Source organism: Henckelia pumila, chromosome 3 (assembly GCF_033568475.1).
Source record: "Henckelia pumila isolate YLH828 chromosome 3, ASM3356847v2, whole genome shotgun sequence".
Taxonomy (NCBI): Eukaryota; Viridiplantae; Streptophyta; class Magnoliopsida; order Lamiales; family Gesneriaceae; genus Henckelia; species Henckelia pumila.
In genome coordinates, this window is record NC_133122.1 from 50,663,543 (window position 1) to 50,671,297 (window position 7,755).

Here is a 7,755-nt window from a genome sequence, read left to right on the forward strand (position 1 = left end):
CTTGTTCATCCTCCTTGAGGAAATATGACCTAGCCAAGCATGCCAAAGGTTTGCCGGGTTTTGACTATCATCCTTCCTTTTAATTGTTGTTACCGGTTTATCAACATAATTAATTGGAACGTCTTTTAATTTTATGCTATATAGATCGTTTTGAAGTTGTCCATTTCCAATCAAACATTCATTCTTGTAAATATTGCAAATCCCATTTACAAAATTGCAAGAAAAACCATCTCTATCAAGCATAGAAATAGATATAATGTTTTTGACCAAATCCGGAACATATAAAACATCTCTCAAAAATAACTTAAAATTGTTTTGCAAAACTAAATAAATGTCTCCTATAGCTTTGGCTTCGACTCTAGAACCATTCCCGAGCCTTAGCTGGGTCTCACCCATCCTTAGCTTACGACTTCTTGTCATCATCTGCAAATCATTGCAAATGTGAGATCCACATCCGGTATCCAATACCCAAGAAGAAGTATTAAGCGAAACATTTATTTCAATGTAAAACATACCCTTTGCAGTTCGCAACTGTTCGAGGTATTCCTTTGCAGTTACGTTTCCAATGACCGGGTTTCTTGCAGTAATGGCAAACGTTTTCATCTTTTGTCCCAATTGAAGCCTTGGCCTTTCCCTTCTTATTTGGTACAATCTTTTTGCGTGGGGCAGAACGTTTCTTTCCCTTTCCACTTGGTCCTTTCTTAGAGTTAGAAGAGGAGCCAACCAAGAGTACCGGTTTATCCTTCTTTAGTGTGGCTTCATATATGACAAGCATATTGACCATCTCTTCAAGGGTGACCTCTATCTTGTTCATATTGAAGTTCTTCACAAAACCGTCAAATGATGAAGGAAGTGATAGAAGCAACAAGTCCGCGCTAAGTTCATGCTCCAAAGTCAAGTCGAGTGTTACCAACTTTTCAATGATCCCAATCATGTGCACCCCATGCTCACGGACCAAATTCCCATCTCGCATGCGGCTCGTCATGAGCTCTCTGACGGTGGCATACCTCTCCGACCTTGACTGAGCTCCAAAGAGTTCCTTGAGGTTCTTATGAATGTCAGAAGCATTCACGGTATCCTCGAATCTCCTTTGAAGCTCATCAGACATCGAAGCCTGCATGTAGCATTTGGCCTTGATGTCATGGTCCCACCATAAATCAAGTTTGGCCAACTCTTCCGGACTTGTATTAGCCGGGGCTTCCTTCGGAGGCGGCTTCTCTAACACGTAGAAAGCTTTTTCCGAAGTAAGAATAATTTTCAACTTACGGAACCATTTCGTATAGTTTGCGCCAGTCAATTTGTTTTGTTCGAGAATTGAAAACAGTGGATTGCGAGAAGTCATAGTATACTGAAAAGGAAACAAAAAATAATCAATGATTGTTTAATTAATTTACTAAGACATAAAATATGGCAAATTTTAATTTTATGAATTACACTCCCACTATTTTAACGATTTCACTACCCTTTAGTGAAAACGAGAAACTGTTTTCCTTAGTGAGAACATGGAGTCCAATTGACAAATCATGATCCCGAATAATATCAGCCAACCATAATTTTCAAAAGGTAGAGCCCAATTACTTCCAAAGTAACCCCCATGTTTTTACCTCATGTCCAATAAGGGCCCAATAATATGACGCCGTTTATTGTGACATGTTAAAATAACCCATCAATATTAAGTTATGATGGACGGTCGCCATGTGGATCCCCAATAATATGAGCCAATCCCATGGGAGTTCCACCCAACTTACAACATGTGTCGATCCAATGTACAGCTTTCCGACGAACGAGCCCCCCCAATAATATGAGCCGGATCGTATCCGCGGGTAGCATCTCATACATTGATCGTTGATGGAAGGTAGGAATATTTAAACAATATTTAAATTCCCTTTTTATTAATCTTGATATCAATTTTAAATCATATTTAAAATGAGGGATTTTTAATTTTGAAAATTTGTCTCATCATGCAATTTATGTATGCTTGCGGGATTCATACAATTTATTCTAAACATGCATACATCAATAATATCATATATTATTTAAGGATGATCGATCTCATTAACTAATCGACCCGTGCTTTCCAATCACGAGTCTAAGTCCAATCCTAGGTGATATGCAAGTATGCAATGCAATCCTATTACATTGTGCTTTCAATTTACATTTCTTCGGTCTTGATTGTCTGCTGGGCCCACCATTTCTTCAAATCTTTGTCTCCCACTAAGTCTAATAAATTTACAATAAATTTCGATGACAAATATGGGATACATTTTTAGGGGTGGGAACGGGCCATAAACCAGGCCCACTTTTATTACATATGACAATCATATTGGGTTATAAACCAAGCCCATTAATAAACACCAACAACAATAAGACAAATGTAAATTACCTAACATACACCTAAAACATTGGTCATGACAATCGATCATCCTTTATCCATTAATTAATTCAATAATTAAATAATTGGATAAACATACAAAGACATCATAATTTAAAAGATAAAATCATATTTTATCTTATCCATCTATAAGATCATATCTTATCATCAATTGTACCAAAATAATTAATTTTATAAAATTTAATTTAACGAATAAAATTTATAAATTTTCCAAAAATTCAAATTTATCCAAAAATCAATTTTAAAATTTTCGGACTCGAACAATTCGATCCGATGCCTCATGAACCAATCAAAAACAATTTTCGATCGGATCAAAAACTAGAATTTTAAAAAATTAAAATTTTAATTAAAAATTAAAAAATAATTTTTCCGGGCTGCCCGGGCTGGGCAGCCCGTCGCTGCCCTGGGCAGCGATGGACTCTCTGCCCTGGGCAGCGACGTTCGCTGCCCCGGGCAGTGGCGATCGCTGCCCGCCCGATATGCCCATTAAAATTCAATTTTAAATTTTCGTTTTGTTTCAAATACCGAGGCTTAAAAATTTTGTACAATCGATTAATTTAATCTTTTGATCTGAGCAACCTGGCTTTGATACCACTGTTGGAAAACGGTGTTCAGATCAATTAAGAATTGATACCCGGTGCAGCGGAAGTTTAAAATTTTATTGTATTATATGGAACGATTCCATATATGGGTATCAAAAACTTTTACGATTAAATTTGTTCAAGTAAAAATAAAATCACAATTAAATTTTTACCTCGTCAAGAAAAGGCTTGATCGTGGACTCCAACAGAATTTAATCTGCTCTTCTTGTAAATCCCGGGAACCGATGACAGTCACGATCTAACTCCGGAATTAGGTCCACGAATGAAAAACAGAAACCCTCTGATTGACTGCACTAGAAATCAATCAGAAGTTTTACGTAGAGAATAAACAGATATGATCTGTTAATCCGATTAGTAATTTTTCACAAAAATCACAAGTCGAATTTTCTCCAAAAGGGACAGAGGAATTTTCGAAAAACCTCTTGAATAATATAGACTGATTTTCGAAAATTGCTAGACTGAAAGCTTGTGTAATTTTCGAACACAGTACATATATTTATAGATAATTTCTATTTATAATTGTATCAGGACTCTAACTCCTTAAAGCTCACAATCCATAACTTAAGCCCAACAAGCCAAGCCTGTTGTTATAGAAATTAATATAAAATTCATCGTGACTCCGATTGATAAACTGATTTCACCAATGTGCACAGAAACCATTTCTGCATCTTTTAGAGTCAAGATAATTTTTCTGAATCTGAATTCAGTGATTTCCAAAAATGCCCATCCCTATGTCATTTTAGGAAATCCCACTCCCTTTTAATTAAGAAGCCCAACTTCTCTTTCATTAAATTTAACTCTTTAAATTTAACTATCTCTACGGGGTTTTAGGAATCCATTGCTTGTGTAACCCTCAATGGTTCAGGAATACAGCTAGCTGTGGGCTCACAACTCCTTGTGACTCGGAACAACAATTTCCGACTTATCCATCGAATCATGGTAAGAGCGCCTAGCAACATCGCCCCATGATTCCCTAGGTATTACTGATAGTGCCTGCAAGAACCAGTAGATTTTGGTTAGCGTACAGTACGGTCCCTTGAACCAAATATCCCGATCGAATCAACAACCATTGGTGTATCGAGAGTCGTTCAAGATTCGATAACTATGCATAACATCTTGGAGATCTATTAGTGACATCGCATGTGTTACTAGGAACACCAAGTAACCTAAAACACATCATGTACTCTGGCCAGAGATTCGTCACACTAATATCTCCTCAGATCGCATAGGATATCCACACTCACAAGTATGTGGTGAATCCTTGACAACAAAGCATCGACTCCTATATGTGTCGTAACTGTACCCAATCCCGACACCTGATGACCCCAATAGAGTCGGTAAACGAGTCAAAGTACAATACTAGCATATAGAGTCTCAATGATGTTTCAAGTAATAAGAACTAATGGTGTACAACCAAAACCGCGGACTTTATCCACTCGATAAGTGATAACCACTTGGAAAGTCCGAATAGGGTAATTCGATCATTCATCATATGAATATCCATTTGCATGCTTTGAACATCTCTATGTTCCATACCAATGAAACGTGATACTCGGCATCGCAAATGCTAGTCTCAATCTCGAGCGATCCTTATCCTTATTTGCGGACGGCTCAATTGACTAGGAACTGTTTAGAATATACAGTGACTATAAGATGTGTTTCATGATAGCCATCCCCATGTTCTACCACATCTTACATACACTATAATATATTTAAGGTCTTTATCAAAACAACAATAGTATATCATAATATAACAATATGAAGAAAGATAAAGTCAATTCCATTATAAAAGTGTAAATTATATTAAACAAAAGATTGTTTTACATAGAGTCATAAAAGCCCTTAGCCACTTGTTGGCTAATCGGGCACCCACTCTTTCAAGGATATCTCGAACAGTACTTTCGTACCTCAAATACTAGGCAAGTGCTATCAGCCCTAGGTCCATGCCTATAATCCGTGCTACACTGCCAAATGATACTACTATCATTATAGCGCTCTAAAAACCTTAACTAAGCTAAAGCATACTCCTAAATATTTTTAGGAAGCAAAATCTATACCTTTGTCCGTAGTTAGCCCTTTGCTGTCGATTGCCTCAAAACTAGGCCACATCTCCGCAACGACGCCTGGATTGCTATGCCACTTCTGGATTCCCAACGGGACACCTAGAATTCCCTAGATCTGAGTTAGAAGGCTAAGGAATCGAGAGAGAAGAGAGGAATTGGTGCACTCAAATGTGAGCTCGGCACCCCCTATTTATAGACAGAGTTCGGGCCCTCCGAACTGACTTCGGAGCCTCCGAACACGTTCGGATCGTCCGAACTGGACTTCGGATCGTCCGAACTCGATATTACGTCATTGCTTACGTAAGTATAATGACATCATCCTTGACGACTGTCGGCAGCACGTTCGGAGCGCCCGAACCACTCTTCGGATCATCCGAACTCACCAACGGAGCCTCCGAACCCGACGACCCTCGAACCATTTTCGAGCATTCTGAATCCATTTCCAAACTCTGTTAATCCATCTGGGACTCCCTTAATCATGTTTTATTATGTCTAAACATGATCGTATTATTAATTACTCATAAATCGATAATTCTGGATACGGGTTACTACATTCTCCCCCACTTAAGATATTTCATCCTCGAAATCCGATCTTAAGTACCGAATGTAAAACAACAATCCAAAACATTCTTATTCAAATCAAACGTTACATCTGAATACAAATCGAAAATGAAATCAAAATAACTCAAGATGTTCTGTACGCATCATGTCCTCAAGTTTCCAAGTAGCTTCCTCAGTGCCTCGGAGCTGCCACTGCACTAAAACCAAAGGAATGACTTTGTTCCGCAAGACCTTATCCTTATGATCCAGGATACAAATAGGTCTTTCAACATAGGTCAAATCCTTATCCACTTGAACTTCAGACTGCTGCAGAATATGAGACGGATCTGCCACATATCGTCGCAATAGAGATACGTGGAACACGTTGTGAATACTGGACAGATACGGTGGCAAAGCCAAACGATAAGCCAAATCGCCAATGCTCTCCAAGATCTCAAACGGACCGATAAATCAGGGAGACAACTTGATCTTAAGGCTAAATCTGAGAATCCTGCGAAAAGGTGACACCCTCAGAAACACTTTCTCCCCAACATCAAACTGCAAAGGCCTACGCTTAGTGTTAGCATAGCTGGCCTGACGATCCTGTGCAGTCTTAATCCGTTTCTTGATCTAATCAATAATATCTACTGCCTGCTGGATAAACTCCGGTCCCTCAGCCTGTCTCTCCCCCACTTCTTCCCAGAAGAGTGGAGTACGACAACGTTGCCCGTACAATGCCTCAAAAGGTGCCATCCCAATGCTAGTATGATAGCTGTTGTTGTACGCGAACTCGATCAATGGAAAATGATCCTGCCAGGTTGAACCAAAATCCATAACGCACGCTCGAAGCATATCCTCCAAAGTACTGATAGTGCGATCTGACTGACCATCTGTCTCCGGATGATAGGCAGTACTCAAACTGAGAGTAGTACCCATCACACGTTGAACACTCCCCCAGAACCTAGAAGTGAACCTGGGGTCTCGATCGCTGACAATGCTCACAGGCACTCCATGAAGTCGAAAGATCTCCTAAACATACAACCGTGCCATGCGATCCACAGAGTACTCTCGAATATAGGCAATGAAATGCGCTGAATTGGTGAGTCGGTCCACCACAACCCAGATAGCATCACAATTCCTCGAGTACATCGGCAAATGTGTCACAAAATCCATCGTGATAAACTCCCATTTCCACTCAGGAATAGGCAGACTGTGAAGCAAACCTCCAGGTCGTCGGTGTTCTGCCTTGACTTGTTGACACACCAAATATCTCGAGACATACTGATACACGCTGCGTTTCATCCCCTTCCACCAAAACCGAGTACGTAGATCCTTGTACATCTTGTTGCTTCCCGGATGAATACTCAACTTGGTGCGATGTGCCTGAGACAAGATCTCCACTCGCAACTCTTCATCCTGCGGAATCACAAGTCTACCAGAAAACACAAAAAATCATCTGACTGATAGTGAAATACAGACGAGCTACCCTCGTTAGCTATGCGAGCTAAATGTTGGGTCTTCGAGTCAGACATCTGAGCATCCCGAATCCGCGAATACAAAGCTGGCTCAGATAATATCGCAAACATCTGGATACTCTGCATACCTTTCTTATGCTTGAAGGTATACCCCGAAGTACAACAATCAATGATCTCACTAGACATCGAACAAGTCTGCAGTGCGGATAGTCGCACCTTGCGACTCAAAGCATCAGCGGTGAGATTAGCAGCTCCCGGATGGTACTTAATCTCGCAATCATAATCCTTAAGCAAGTCCATCCAACGTCTCTGCCTCATGTTCAACTCCGCCTGAGTGAACAAATACTTGAGACTCTTGTGGTTGGTAAAGATCTCGAATTTCTCGCCATACAAATAATGACGCCAGATCTTCAAAGCGAACACAATGGCTGCCAATTCCAAATCATGGACTGGGTAGTTGTCCTCGTGAAGCTTCGGCTGTCTAGAAGCGTATGCAATCACATGCCCATTCTAAGTCAGGACACAACCTAACCCCTGAAAAGAAGCATCTGTGTAAACCACTGTTGTAGAACGCGGCGATCAGATCAATTAGGATTGATACCCGGTGCAGCGGAAGTTTAAAAATTTTATATGGAACGATTCCATAATGGGTATCAACCTTACGATTAAATTATGTGTGTAAA